Raw genomic sequence first — 15,342 nt, forward strand, 5'->3', positions numbered from 1 at the left:
TGTGCCTTTCGGAATATCATATTCCAGGCCCTTCTTTCCTTTAATGTAGAGGCAGCCAGATCTTGGGTGATCCTTATTGTGGCACCTCGGTATTTAAATGGTTTTTTTTTTGGCTGCTTGTAAGAATTTTTTCCTTAATCTTATAGTTCTGAAATTTTGCCACAATATCCTTGGGTTTTTATTTTAGGGTTTCTTTCAGAAGGTGTTGATGAATTCTTTCAATGCCTATTTTACCTTCTGATTCTATTACATCTGGGCAGTTCTCTTTGATGATTTCTTGTAAAATAGTATCTAGGCTCTTTTTTCATCATAGTTTTCAGAAAGTCAATAATCCTCAGATTATCTCTCCTAGATCTATTTTCCAAGTCTGTCGTTTTTGTGAGTAGATAATTCGTGTTTTTCCAGTTTGTCATTTTTTGTTTTGCTTGACTGATTCTTGCTGTCTCAATGAATCATTGAGTTTCAATTTGTTCAGTTCTAATTTTTAAAGAATTATTTTCTTCAATAGCTTTTTTACTTCTTTCTGTATATGTCCAATTGAGTTTTGAATGTATTGTTTTGGTCTGTGAATTTTTTTCCATTTCACTAATTTTTTTTTAGTGAATTATTTTCTTTTCAATTCACAGATCCTACTTTCTTGCGAGTTCTTTGTCTTTTCCAATTCACAGATCCTACTTTCTTCTGAGTTCTTTGTCTTTTCCAATTCACAAATCCTACTTTCTAGTGAATTCTTTATTTTTCAATTCACAATTCTTACTTTCCTGAGATTTTTTACTTTTCCAATTCATATTTCAGGAAGTTGTTGCTCTCTTGTAAGGCTTCTCTTTCCTTTCCCCATTTATCTTCTAACTCTCTTTTGAGACTTTTAATGGTCTCTTCTATGAGAGCATTATGTAAAGGAGGACAGTCTGATGCATTTTTGCTGTTTGAGGTCTCTTCAGGTTTGCTGACCTGCTCTTTTTCTGCATAGAAGCTGTCTGATTGTTCTTTTCATCTTTTTATTCATGTTTGAAAGCCTTTAGGGTAGGTCTCCTAGGCAAGGGGGTTACCAGCTTCCTCTGCAGAGCAGGGAAAGATGTAAATCGATTTCTGGCTCCGAGGTATGGGAGTGCTCTGGGTGAGAGTTTCCCTTCCCCCAACAGGAAGTGGATTCAGCACTGGCCGAGCTATCAAACTGCTTAGTAGGGCTGAGTGGATTATCAATTGCCCTCAGCTAGAGACTAAGTGGTGAAAGTGTCACCGCCCCAGGCCGGAGCCTCTTTTGGGACTGTGAGTATTAGCAGCTGACTGCAGACGCAGAGACCGCCACAAACTCTGCCTAGCGTCTCTGCCTGATGCAAATCGGCCCTGGAAAAGCTCTATGGCCAACCAAGCTCCCCACTGTGCAGATTGGAGGCTAACCGGCTCGACTCCTCCTGCCGTGCAGGATCACAACTGCCCCAAGGAGAAGCCCGTCACTGCGGGTTGGGGCTGTGCGCTTATGCTGAGATCTGTGCCTTCACCCTCGGTTTGAGACTCTCCTCGGAACCTAATTTCTCTCCCTGTCTCGCTGATCTCCCCCTGGCCCCGAACCAACCTTTTTGGTGAGACTGCAGATTTTCTTCGGGCGGTGAGTTGTTCTACTTCTTATCTTCACTGGTTGTAGCAGTCAAGACTATTTTTGAGGCTCGATATAATATTGATAAAGAGGGTAAGAGAAGAGCTTAGAAAGTCGCGTGTGACTTCTCCGCCATCTTGGCTCCGCCCCCCATATAAAAACTTCTTAAATGAAAATTAGTCCTGAGTGGAAAACATTTAAGAAACCCTGGTCTAGAGGACATGGAAAAAATAGTGATATAAATCACTTTCTCTCCCCATTCCCTTCAGGAATAAGGATCTAGAAATGCTATTCAAATTAGCTTAGATAAATGGCAGTGAGTAGGTCATTCAACTACATTTTATTTGGCTTATTGATCCCAGATGTCATGTGGGATGCACAGGACTATAAAACTGTCCATAATCTTAGGACTTCACTCAATATACACAAGATAGGCATATATACATGAATAATGGTGGAACTGATCTGGTACAAAGGTTGGATGCATTCAATTCAAAAATATATTCAATGGGTATGTCACACACAGATTGTCATACAGATAGAGAGAGGCATGAGGATAGATGAATTTCTGCCTCTTACAAAGAGTGAAGCAAAATCAGCAGTATATAGTTGGCTTTTTTCTAAATTCAGAAGAGCCAGATCTGCCTTATCAATTATATGAGTTTGAACAAGTTACTAACTTCTTGATGATTCGGTTTCCTCATCTGTTCAATGGGAATGATAATAATTTCACTGACTGAATTGTAATGTAGGTAATACATAATGGTCTCATAAAGGTCTATAGAAATGTGAGTAACTTATCATTGTACTGGTTCTTCCTATAAAATTGCTTACACAATCCAATATATAAATAAATCAATGTATTGATGAAAAAAGCATCCATTAGATATTATGTGCAAAAACTGAAAATACAAATAGAAAAATTTAAAAAGTTTCTACTCTGAAACAGTTAATACATGCCAGTGGAGGAAACTTAAATATACTAAATCCCATTACCTATATCACAATCTCTTTATTTCTTTATCAATTGAATCTCCTGGTTCCTAATAACAACCATTGCTCTCAAGGAACTCACATCCTTAAAAATTATTTAATTTTTAATTTATCAGATGAAATTATTGTTTATATAACATAGTATAATAAGAAAGCATGCTTGTGGGGCAGCTAGGTGGCTCAGTGGATAGAGTACCAGCCCTAAAGTCAGGAGTAGCTGAGTTCAAATCTGACACTTAACACTTCTTAACTGTGTGACCTTGGGCAAGTCACTTAACCCTAATTGCCTCAGCAAAAAAAAGAAAGAAAAAAGAAAGAAAGAAAGCATGCTTATACATGAAACTGCAAATCTGTTATGGACAACTTCCCATTCCTTTTAAATATATAATAAAGTTATCATGTTTTTTTTTTTCTTTTTCCCCTCTCTCCCTTGCTCTAGAGATGGCTACAATACAAATATGTATATATGTAAAAAATATGTTACATATGTGTGTGAATGTGTAAACTCATTCTATATATACAAGGAACTTGCATTATAATGGGGGTCACATTCCTTAGACACAGTGGCAAAGAACATGGTAATGTTTTTCCTTTATTGTTATTTCCACCAATAAAATACAATGTTTTTCTGACGTTAAAAAAAAAAAAGTGACAATACTAAAGACTTAAGTGGTATGGATTTGTTTTTCTTGTCTTCAGAAAACGTGGCTGCTGAGGCGGTAGGGGTTGCTAAGCTAGTTGTCAGGTCATGTTTTTATAAAGACCGTTTACCTGAATGCTCAACTGTAAGGAGTGGATCAGTGGTCTAGATATTATTCCTGAGGAACTTACACTCAGGTCTTGAGCTGTCCCCAGGGTCTCAAGGGTGGTAGGGGTTGAGATGATGGTTTGATATATAACCTATTTTTTCTTCAGGATGCTTTGCTGCTTCAGTTACTTTGCCTACTTTGTGAGTAGCAAGTGGAGAACCATTGGTGGAGATTATTGACCCATTTTCCATAAGTATTATTTCCCTGGATGATAATTTAGAGAGCTATGCTGAGAACTAAGCTAATGGTTTGGAAGGCACTACTTATTTCAGATACTCTTAGGTTTATCTTATTGTGGTGAAGTGGTCAGCAATTGGCATTGGTGATGGTAAAGTATATGAGTTCTTCCTCCACAAGAGTTACTCCCTTTAATTATAACTATGGGAGACAATGTTATCAGTTTGTGGAGTCCCAATATCTACTTCAGATTAGTAAACTGATATTTTTATCAACATGTTCATTAGAATCTCAGCACATGACTGTAGTACTTAAGCATGGATTCTGGTCCCTGGTGTTCAGCTCCCAAATTATGCAAATGACCATATGGGAGAAAGGCAAATAAGGAAGAATGAATACATTTTTCTCTCTGACAATTTCTCATTGGGACAGAAAATTGAATTAAAATCAAGAGAGATGGGTAATTTTACTTGGCTCCATCCAAAAACTTGCTTTCTGATCTTTAGTAAATAACTCTCCAATTTGGAGTCTGTTTTCTTTTCTATAAATTGAGGGAAGTCTAGCTGATTCCCTAGGTTTCTTACAATTAGTATGCTTACAGTAATTGGTTATGGAATCCCTTGGTATGGAGGAATGAGTTTAAGATTAAGCTTATACTACAAAACCATCTGTTCAAGCCAGCTAAAATTCTAGTTTGTCATCCAGATATTTTCTGTACAGAAAACCAAGTGTATTCTTGATGGAGTCAACTGATTGATTGTAAATGGATCCTCCTGGCAATGCATAGTTGTTGCATTCCTAGGATCTTTTTTTGTTCTCCCTTAGTTGCAGCCCATGAATCAATCAATCTTTATCTTGGCTGGATACATGTCCAGTGGCATTATAAAACATAGAAGTCAGGCAAAAGAAATCTTTTCTGCCCTCTAGGCTCAAATCTAGTGCTTTCATGTAATGATGGGACAAATAGAATATAGACCGCATTGCCATTCACCAAGGCTGTGTGTACATGGTACTGAAACTACTGTTGGAAAAATAGAAAAGCAGGCCAAACCAGTTATTTGGCATTATTTAGACAAAAACAAATAGTTGCCTTAATTCAAACAATATTTGTTTTTATTGAATTGACTAGTCATTTTGAAATTGGAAGCTACTTGAGAAGTCATCTGGTCAAAAAATCTTTTTACACAGACTCTGCTTTAGGATTCTGTCTCCTGTGAACTTCTGAAATGCCTCAACAGCTATTATCCTTCTGAAAATGAAACTAGTTTATATGGTTTGTGGCATATTTATTGTATATATGTTATATTTAGGTGAATATGTGTATTCAGTTTTCTTTTCTTAGCTTTTCACTTTAAAGTCCTTTTAGTTAGCTTTGTAAGTCATCAGAGAAATATATTCTAATTGATCTTAGGTAGGTATACTCCATCCCTGGCCAGGATTCTGTCATTCCTATATTTCAAATAAAGATCCAAAAATTCAAATCTCTTTTTGAAATGCTACCTTCTTGGCCAATTATTCACTTCTAAATGAATAATGATTAAATAGTACCTGTGACCTTTTAATTTTTAGTTTCCTGCCTAAGATTAATCTTAAGTAAGCTTTATAAATTCCTTATGACACTGTCATTTATGAAACATCAGTAGTAGGTAATAGTTATTTGCTTTGATAACTCTATAATTATGTAACTGTAAAATGTTAATAAAAAATCTTGCACTCCAATTTCTCATAGTAGACAGATGTGTGGAAATTATTTTGTAAACCTCACAATGCTCTAAAACTATGAGTTGTTTTTACTCCATACCCTCTGACATTCAAAGAATAAAGTGTGACTATAAAGTAATGAGACTTGGTATAACAATGCTATTATTTTTGTAAACATATTTGAAAGTCTGATTTTGAATTTACCTTATAGCCAGTTTATGAGCTAGATAAGAATATCAGTCTCACAGGAGGCAGCATGGCTCAGTTGAAACAATATTGGATTTGGAATGAGAGTATCTAACTTGACTCAGCTCTAGCTTGATGTAACCTTCAATAAGCTCTCTGGTATTGTTCCTGAAAAAAAGTCCCTAAAAATAAGGAAGATGGATTAGATAATATTTGAGAACTCTTTCAGCAATAAGTCCATGTTCTTAAGATTTTACTCACAGATTCTTTTTGATCTAAAGTGATATTCCAGTCTGATCATTTTTCTCATTTTCATTCACCAGATTGAACTCCAAATGTCTTTTGGCTACTCTTGTACAGCAAACCCAACCCTATAGGAGGAAGTCTGATCATCAATACATCTCTTCAAAGAAATGGTATAGGCTCCTAAGAAAGTTGTTCTTAAAAACAAAGTCTCTAAAAGTATGTGAAGCAATGTCAGTGACTTTGGGGGGAAAATGCATAGCCTCCTACAGGAATTATTTTTAAGGGTATACACTCATTTGCATGTAAAAGTTCAGTTATATTTCTCTTTTTAAAAAAAAAAAATCAATGCCATTATATGTTATCATTCCTCACATTTCTAAATTGTCTCCCTACTATTGTTTCCTATTCCTAATGAGTTCACATTACCTTCTGTTCACCTGAATCTGCTAACAATCAATATTTTTCACTGATGGATTTCTCGGAAATGGCTCAAGCTCAAAGGTTCAGAATTCTATTTCTGAATTCTCTAGAGAGGAGCAGAGAGAGAATTTGAAATAAAAGTCTTCATTAATTAAAATCTGTCAAGCAGTTGGCAGCTGAAAGGGGGAGCTGGAGGTGGGGGAATCCTGTGGTTCACCACTACATTCCTAAAATTCATAAGCACTATGGAATATTTTACTGTAGGTCTGCCAGAAATGGAACTAGACTTGGGAAAGAAAGAAAGGAGATATTTGGAGGTGGCAAGAATATTAGAGGCAAAAGCAAAAGAATCCATAGATTCAAATGTAGGAAATTTTAATATTGAGTGAGAGGCAATTCTTCAAAAAGCTGTTTCCCTTTAAAGGATCATTTTTTGAATCATATTTCCATTTGTCTCATCAAGGGTTTTTGTTTAGAAGAAATGATTATTGAAGATCTCTTTAAAAGATTCTTCTCACTCAGTGATGTTCCATCATCTGTGCCTTAGGACAAAATAATATATACATCAGTAATTCAAGGGCCATGAGTATAAGTATTCACTCTAAATCTATGGATTACAATCCCTTTAACTAGGCAAATGGTCTCTGAGAGTGATTGAGGCTGAAAAATTTAGTATTCTGTTGCCAACTGGTGATGAGACACACTGAAATTAGCTCTCATACTAATAATTAGCATTTATAAAGCCCTTTAAGCTTTTCAAAGCCCCTTACAAATAATATTTCAATTGATGCTCACAAAAACCCTGGTATATAGGTGCTGTTGCTATCCACTTTTTACAAATGAGGAAATTGAGGTAAACAAATTAAGTGATATGCCTACAGTCAAAAAGCTAATTAGTTTCTGAGGTCAGATTTTTTTTTTAACTTTTTATTTTCACAGCATATGCACAGATAATTTTTTGACATTGATCCCTGAATAGCTTTGTGTTACAAATTTTCCCCTCCTTCCCCCCACTTCTCCCCTAGATAGAAAGCTATCAAAATATATTATACATGTTAAAATATATATTAAATCCAATATGTCTAAACATATTTATACAATTCTCTTGCTGCACAAGAAAAGTCAGGTCAAAAAGGAAAGAAAATGAGAAAGAAAACAAAATGCAAGCAAACAATAACAAAAAGGAAAAATATTATGTTGTGGTCTGCATTCAGTTCCCACAGTCCTCTCTCTCTGGGTGAAGATGGCTGTCTTCCTCACAAGATCATTGGAACTGGCATCAATCAGCTCATTGTTGGAAACAGTCACGTTCATCAGAATTGGTCATCCTGTAATTTTGATGTTGCTATGTACAATGATCTGCTCATTTCACTTAGCATCAGTTCATGTAAGTCTCCCGGAACCTCTCTGAAATCATCCTGCTTATCATTTCTTATAGAACAATAATATTCCATAACATGCATATACCATAACTTATTCAGCCATTCTCCAACTGATGGGCATCCACTTGATTTCCACTTTCTTGCCACTATAAAAAGGGCTGCCACAAACATTTTTGTACATGTGGGTCCTTTTCTTTTCTTTAAGATCTCTTTGGGATATAGGTCTAATAGAAACACTTCTGGATCAAAGGATATGCACAGTTTGATAACTTTTTGAGCATAGTTCCAATTTGCTTTCCAGAATGACTGGATCCATTCACAGTTCCACCAACAATGTATTAGTGTCCATCCCCTCCAATACTTGTCATTATCTTTTCCTGTCATCTTGGCCAAGCTGAGAGATGTGCAGTGGTATTTGAGGCCAGATTTAAATTCAGATATTCTTGATTAAAAGTTCAAAGATCTATCCAGTGTGCAATCTAGATGCCTTTATATTGGTTCTCAAGCAAAAAGCCTCCATCATTAGCTTTACATTCAAAATTCTGTCAAGTAGGTAGGACATACAAGAACTTCTGCTTCAATGGTAAAGCCTTAGAGAATCCAGTGTTACTGCTATGCTGTCATGAGGCATTAGAAAAAGGAGTTTAATGAATGAAAGAAAAATTAACTCTAAAAAGTATTGGCCAATATCGTTGACCTAAGAGCCTAAGAATCCAAGGAAATCAGGCTGGGCTAAGTGAAAATCAGACAATAGATTTAATTATCTTCTGAATATTCTCTTCCAATTAAGGTTATATGAGTCTATAATAACTAGTTGAAATAAGAAAAAAATTAATCAGCCATTTTGCCCCTCTATACCATGAGAGCATATTAAACCATTTACTATATTAATATTTTCACTTAATCTAATACTATAAACAAAATGTCTACTGATTTGATTTATTTTGCCATTCTATAGAATGAAACTTTTTATCTGATCTTAGTTTTTATCTCTTTGACTGATTTTTCTTCTTGTTCATTAAAAATCAGTCATAAACTATTTCAGTATTTCAATTCTTTTCCCTGCTTCCACTCTAATTCAGCCTCTACTCACCTGCCAAAGTGATTTGCCTAAAACATACTGTGTGACGAACCATCTTACTCTCCTGTTCAATGAAACTCAGTGACTTACTTCTAGAATAAAAATAAACAAGAAACACTTCTTTGTCATTAAATCCCTTCATAACCATTCCCTATTCATTCTTTCCAGCCTCATTACACAATATTCCCCTTTAAGTCTTCTTCAGTCATAGATCTTGCTGTTCCTCACACATGACATTTTCATTTCTGGGTCTTTGCTCTAATCATCCTTCATTTCCAGAAATGGAAATTTCTTTTCTCTTTCCTCAACTTTGTTAAGTCTTGGATTTCTTCAAGACTTAGCTTAAATCCTGCCTTCTGCATGAGGTCACCCCTGGCTACTCCACCCCAATTCCCTCTATTACTTTTGTATATGTTTTTCAAATACTTATGTAGTACTCCTACATAGTAACTACCAATATACCCAGTGTCAGTGGAAAGAGTGGGTACAAACTTCAGCATGGAATAGTAGTAAGATACACATAAAGGGAAAGGACATTCTTTCCTTTTGTACTGCAAAGTCCTAATATCCTTTCTCTTCTAATGGTGTCTTAATACTATTTTCTTCCTGGTCTATAGCTGGACCTGTTTCCCTCCACGGTTTGGTACCCAGTGATCATCAAGGTTAATTCCTGAATCCACACAAATGTCTTTCTTTAGTACTTCCAGATTGCATTTTCTTTGAAGCTGCTTTCTTATCCTAACTCTTTCTATGTGTATAGTTCTGCTCTTTGATTGATTCATTGTTTCCTATTGAGTGAATACTTTTGCTACAAAACACTGTAACCAATGGGGATATGAGGAAGTGACAAAATTCCTTTGTCCCAACCTATCTTCCGATAAAGACATAGGGATCATAATTCTCAAAGTTATATTTTATCTCTGTTTCCAGGGCTACCAGGCTCAACTTTTTAGAGATTGTCATGGGTATGACCAGTTTTAAATTTTTGCCAAGTTCACACTTTGTAAAAGGATACCATAACATAGAAATTGTTTTGAACTTATTAGCACATTAGAACCTTCTTTCCTCTTTTAACTAAATCTTACTTTCTATAATTATGTCAACTGAGCTCATAAAAAGGTCAGGGGGATTGATGGCTAGGAATTAAATTTTTCTCTATTCATAATAAATGAGTCTCTTGAAATGGTATCTTTATTCAAATTCATATTAGCTGACATTTTAATTATATGTAAAATCTGATACAAGGTACCAGCCCAATGGAATTATGTATACAATGAAAAATTCAAATAATGTGTCCATTTCATGGGATTTGTTGTTCAAGCTAATTGACAACTACCATTATGAAGATGGTAAAAATGAACCTCAGAGAGACTGAATGGATCATCTACAATCATGATTGGTAAATATTAAAATTAGAACTAAAGACTATGGAATTTGATTCTAATTTCAATGCTTTTTCAACTACCATATACTGTATTAGAAAGGGAAATAAAATGTAAAATATAGTTAATTTAAGATGCTTTGTTGGCTCAGATAATTTCACTATTATCTATTGTATTATGTTCAGATCTCTTGGTTCATACCAAACTCCTCCTGCCAACTCACTGAGTTATATAAGATTAATGAGCTCCATTGTCTACTTTGGTATAGCCCCTTTCAAGACAATCTGGCTGGCTTTTACCTCTTCCATTACATCCCTAATTTCTATTCTGCCCATTATTCTTTCTATTTTCATTGTTTTCTTTTTTCTCCTTGCTTCCTATGCCATTGGTGACTGAAGTCGTGACACTTATTTCCCTTCAGTCTTTCATCTGAAGGTTTTCCTTTCCAGCTGGATCTCTTTTAAGTCTATCAACCTATAAGATATAAAGCAAAAGCAAAACAAGTGCATGAAATCTAATATGAGACTTCATACTGTTCTTGGGCAGTCTGTTGTTTGTTCTGGTGTGATCAGACTTGCACTTGAATTGGATTTAAGTAAAGCTGCACAAAGTCATCAGACTCACTCTTTCCTCCAGAGTTATCAAAGTCCAGATACATGATACCAGGTAAATCATTAAAAGTCATTTTTAAAGTTTCCATAGGTGGGATCATAGCTATAAACTCTTTGGTCAACCTTTGTATATCCAGAAATGAAACTGAGGGAGTTTTCCCAAGAGGGAAGGGAAGTTCTTCCCAAACACAGCTTGGAAGACAGGGAAGACAAGGATATGTTTGAGAGCCATAGCTTGAACTCCCATACCCTTTTCCTCTCACCTAGAATCCTTTTATTTTTTACTTCTTTCACTGAAATAGAAAGTGGGAAAGAAGAGTACATTATGACATTGAGATTTGATTATTCATTTTCTATTTCCTGAATGAGTCTTTAGGACAACCCCAAATGAAACTTGACTTGAGGTGGCCCCAAATACAAGAAGTATGCTGTCTGCAGTTCTGTCCTGCCTTCTTAGGGGCTAGTTCTTTAATTGTAAAGACAGAGCTGAACAAGGGTCAGAGGTTAAACAGGAAGGTGGAATGGAAAGAATATTGAATTTGGAGTTACAGGCCTTGGCTTCAAATTTGCTACTTTTTATTTATGTGATCTTAGGAAGGCATTTTCTTTTCTAGGCCTTAATTTCCTCATTTGAAAAATATTGAGATTGCTTTAATTATTGATCTAAAACTGGCAAAGACTTCAGAAGCCATCTAACACCGACAGTGTTACTGGCAGAATTTGAATTCAGAGCTTTTAATTCTAAATCCTTCATTTCTGCCGATACTGCTGGACAAATAAAAGGCTTGGCCTTTCCCAAAAGCATTAGCAAGGTCCTTTGAGACATGGTTAATTGTCAATCCAGGTACACAATCTGAAAAAGAGCTCAAGTTTAAGCATAACCCTGAAAACTAGAGGACCAGATATGTCTCTCTGGGGGCAAACTCATTACCCAAATTCCCCAAGTGTTAACTGTTCTTGGAAAGGGCAACTATAAACATTAGAGTTAGGTGGACATATAGATAGAGAGCTAGAGACAGAGACAGGGTAGCAATAGAGATCAAGATGGAATTATAGAGATAGAGATGAAGATATAGATTTTATATATATATATATATATATATATATATATGTATTTATATATGTCCATCTAGAAATAAATGCACAATATACTTATATTCATCTCTCTCTATATAAATATGTATATATATATATTATATATAATGTAGATATGGATATTTTGGGCTAAGTATTATTATAGCAATTCTTATGTTAGAATTCTATGAATTATGTAAATATAGTATTAACTTATTTGCAAAAAATAAGCTATACACAGAAAAATAAACATCATCCGTCTTAATTATTCTTATGCCAGGGACCTTTTGGTCATTTGTTGAAGCCTATGAATTCCTTCATAGAATTTCTTTTTTAAATAAAAAATAAGATACATAGAATTAGAAAGGACAACAATTTTAGTGCATTTTAATTATTGGAATGTGTTTAAAAGCCCATTTCATTGCCCTTAGGTTAAGCACCTTGACCTATAAAAAAGAGCTCTGCTTGCTGATACCAGAACTAAAGGGATCCTGTTCTACACTTAGGTGCAAGAAGCATTCAACCTGGTATAAAATAAAACAAAACAAAAAACTAGATGCAAAAGGTTCTATACCTACCTTCTGTATTTCTCACTTATATCCAGTAAAATGGAAACTTTTAGCAGAGATTGTTTTCATTTTTGTCTTTATTTCTTACTATAGTGATTGGTATATAGAGCATGCTCAATAATCCTTATTGAAATGCAGTCTTAATGTGGATTAAGGGAAAAATTAACACTTTGAAGAATTGAAAAACAATCCTAGATCTTCAAAGTGGGATTTGGATGATTAGTAATAGGATGTCATAGTGCAGATTTATTTGATATGAAGGCTGTATAAAATGGCTGCTGAATTGCCTTTACAACTCCCAAATTTTGTGATTCTGACAATTCAAAGATGTCATCCTCACCTTTTCCCAATATCGTTGCTGGTTCTAATTGCTTCATCCTCAGACAGTACTAGAAGTCTGCTACTTGTGTGGCGTGGGGTGAATGAATTTTTTCAGCCAAAGGTGTTATGTAATTGAGCATCACAATGATAACTATGAAAAGTTGCCAGAAATAAAAATCAACACTCTCTAGGTCTATAACTAAGGTTATCAAGAATGAGTTTTCTAAGACAACTATGCCTTTGTTTGGAACTTTTGAGACCATCTCCCTAAGCATAATATAAGCATGGCAATTGGTACTTTGTTGGGATGACTATCTTCTAATTTAGTCTCAGTGACTTTGCTAAAAGGGTGCAGGTAGTGATGATAAATATTCAACAATTAGATTGCCATATATGTATATATATGTATACATATGTGTGTATGTATATGTAAGTGTATAGATATGTATCCATATATACCGATGACACACTTAATTTAATCTGCATTATTACCATTTCACTCCACTACTTTCTTAGGTAATCTACAAAACAATAAATCAAGTCCTGATTTGTACAGATTGCCAGTATCCAAGGTATAAATGCTCACACTGAAAATTTAACTATCAACTCTCAGAAGTTTGGCACCAGAATAATTGTAATTACATTTCTTATGGTGCCCATTTTATGTATGAGAAAACTAAAGTTCCAAGTGGGCATGTGACTTACTGATTGTCACATAACATATATGTAGAGAAATCAGGATTTGAACCCAAGTGTTTCTGATGCCAAACACTAGAGCTCAGTTAATTATTGCTTACTGAAATGACACTTAGACTTGAAGAAGGATGCTATGAGTATTTATAAAGTGCTTTGCTATCTTCAGATGGAAGATTTTTTTTCAAACATGATGTGTTTGTTATTCTATGAGCAACTAATGAGGAAATTATAATTCTTAAGTATTTCAAAAGACCTGGATTCCCTCCACTGACTCATATTGCAACTTTTCTACTCCATAGATTGCTTCCTGATTTGCTATGTTGAAAAAAAAAAGTCTATTTCCTTGTGACCATCCTTTTGATAACAAATCCTCTAGACTTAGCTATTTTGGTCCTCATCTTTCTGATAATAAATTTCCCTGGATTAAGTTGGTTTGGTCCCCATCTAGTAGAAACATGTATAGTCATTATACTTATGCTTGAAGACTTCTCCATTTGTCAGAGTTTTTGCTATGTCAGTATAGCTTTCAAGAATCCTGGGTCCCGTCTACACCGCAATGAGGCATCTGGGAAGGACTTTAATGAGGTGTGTTGGATGGAATGTGGCAAAAAGCAATCAATGCTGTTGCTGCATTCCAGCCAGCACAAATCTTGCTGATCTCAGGGTGTGTACTGGAGCCAACTTGCATAACTCATGAGAGTCAATTGTTAAATTTCTAGTATAAGCATTTATACCTGGGAAACTGGCAAATACTACAAATCAGGGCTTCATTTGGTGTTTTGTTGACTGTCTACATTTAAGAAAATGTCAATAATTCAGATTAAACTTAAAAGTTTATTAATATATATTTTCAGAAAACTGATTGTTCAATATTGGCCAGAACATTGCTGGATGAACTCCATTAAAATGGAATGATATTGGAGCACCAAGATTATACAGCTATATTTTTTAAAGATAGAGAATAAATTGTGGGTGAAAGAGAGTAGAAAATATACCAGCTTCCATTTTCCCCATAATTTTGACAAACTACTTATAATTCCTGTAAAGTGCTGGAAATATTTCACAGAACACTGTCTTAAGGCCTAAACCATCTCCATTCACCTTTTAATGTACAGTTTTCCGGAACTGCTTGTACAGCACTATTTGTCTTCAAAAAAGATATTTTGTTTCCTGACTTGGATATCAAACAGCTTGGCTGATTGACTCTTTTCTCTTCCATTGTTCAGTGATCATCAAATTATCCCAAAACCAAATGACAAAAAGACAGTTATTCCTCTGTGCCTAAAATAAGAAGCAACTGTATTATTTGTAATGTTCTGCAGGTTTTCTGGAGGTCTCTGGGCAAGTCTTCTTTTCAATAGAGTGATCACCATAAGAATAGGCAGGTGTTAAAGTCCAAATCCTTTATTATCTCCTTGCCTGGGGCTGGGTAGCTTTCTTAGAGGGCTTCAGATGGGCCTTGGTCTCAGTGGGGGAAGTGAAGGAGGAGAGCCGGCCACCAGGAGCCTGACCAAAGAGGGAATGAATATCGTTTAGTCCTTGCTGGCTGTTATATACTCTATTATCATAGGTGTGAATCTTGTGGAACTATATTAAGTACTAAGTACATATACTGAACTAGAGAACTAGTCACCATGCTAAACTAGATAACCACTGTCTCATCAATTCCACTGACTTAACACCTTGTAAAAATCCTTGTTTCAGAGTCCTGTCCCATAACAATTATTATGTCATTTAATATTATCATTTTATAGCTAACTTTTTAAATATTAAAAAAACCTAATATTTAACATCAGTTTAAACACCCAACCTTTTTAGTAACTATACTTAATTAAATGAATTTCAAGGAATTTTTTTTTTTACCTATTACTATTACTAGCCAGCAATCCACTTTGCTTTCCACTACTAATCCCCTTGTAATTCTTTAATAGCAAAATGAGACAGCACATTATATCTAAGAGTGAACCTTCAATCCAATGTTTTTATTCTATATTATCTGTCTTTCTAGGGACAGAGCAAGTTTCATCATCAGTCTTTTGAAGTCATGATTGATCATTGCTTCAACCAGATTTTAACATCTTTTATAATTGTTTCCCT

This window comes from Sarcophilus harrisii, chromosome 4 (genome assembly GCF_902635505.1).
Source record: "Sarcophilus harrisii chromosome 4, mSarHar1.11, whole genome shotgun sequence".
In the NCBI taxonomy this organism is placed as follows: domain Eukaryota; kingdom Metazoa; phylum Chordata; class Mammalia; order Dasyuromorphia; family Dasyuridae; genus Sarcophilus; species Sarcophilus harrisii.